This window comes from Amphimedon queenslandica, unplaced genomic scaffold (assembly GCF_000090795.2).
Source record: "Amphimedon queenslandica unplaced genomic scaffold, v1.1 AMPQUscaffold_6627_Cont21417, whole genome shotgun sequence".
Lineage (NCBI taxonomy): Eukaryota > Metazoa > Porifera > Demospongiae > Haplosclerida > Niphatidae > Amphimedon > Amphimedon queenslandica.
This window is the reverse complement of record NW_003553084.1, coordinates 1-1,170: the sequence shown is the minus strand read 5'-3', so window position 1 is coordinate 1,170 and position 1,170 is coordinate 1. Positions and strand designations below refer to the sequence as shown.

Here is a 1,170-nt window from a genome sequence, read left to right as displayed (position 1 = left end):
AACGGCCTGTTCGCCGATTTTTGACTTTCCTCTTAGACAAGGTTAGAGTCACGCTGGTGGTACCAATGGAGTCCTCTAGCCAAGATAAGGCCCTCTAAGAAGTCTGGTAAGCACAGGAGCTCGTTTTCCCGGTATAGCAAGGCTGCAAAAAAGTCGTGGCAGCCATTTTGTTTTGGGGTGAATCCTACTTAGTAACGCTACTGCGTCACTAATACTAGTAATGTATTGTCCTAACCTGTGTCACTGTACCATCCTTTATCACCAGCAAAATGAGTTGGATAGACTAGCAATGAATAGGCAGAATAGACACGTAAATCTCTAGTAGTGTTCTCATAATAATGGACCCAATCACTCCTGTAATAACATATTAATATAACTCAGTAGTGTCTCACTTGAAGCATTGGAAGTTTTAATTGGAACAAAATGTCTCATTGGAAAAACCATGGGCTGCATAGTTTGTGCTTTATTCCAAAAGATGCTAATTTTAGGCAATAACTCAAATAAATTTTAGTCAGAATCTGCTGAAACAACAACATCAATATGTATCAGAAAATGTAATAAATATTGGGGGTGATTTCAAAGCAATAAAAAACCATGGGCTTTAGTCCATGCTTTATTCCAAAATTTTGCTAACTTTTAAAAATGGCAAAAATTAAGTCGGAATCCCCTCAAACTTACTACGTAGCATGAAGAAACTGGGAATGATTTTAGATCATGGCATGACAAATTATGAAGATGACAACATAATTAAGCTTTGCTATTTTTTAAAAATGAACTATATACTTACTCAGGATGGTCATTATACATTATTGGTATGTACTCATCAACTATCAAAAGGTCTCCCAGTTATCAGTTTCTCAGCTCTTCTATTTGATATTATGTAACCTAACGTCCAATATGAGTACCGAGGTATTACAAGGTTCTTTGTTCCTGGAATAATACTCTCAACATTTGGACTGACCTCTTTACGACCAACATAACTAAAAAGTGACAAATAAACTATTGATTTAAACTGTTACTAACACAAGGTCCCAGTCAGGATCATGACTCTTCACTTCTTGTAATGTTCTTTTAAGATTTGATTTAAAGTTAGGTTGGAAATCAATGTCATCCTCAAGTATTAGTACAGTCCTCATATCTTCAGTAATAATAATTCAGTAATAATTCCTG

The 1,170-nt window shown here is 35.6% G+C and overlaps 1 pseudogene; it reads right to left on the bottom strand.

The window, feature by feature from the left end:
* Window positions 1-217: 217 nt before the first annotated feature.
* Window positions 218-1,164, bottom strand: LOC105315951 (procollagen galactosyltransferase 1-like; annotated as a pseudogene).
* Between the last annotated feature and the right edge of the window lie 6 nt (window positions 1,165-1,170).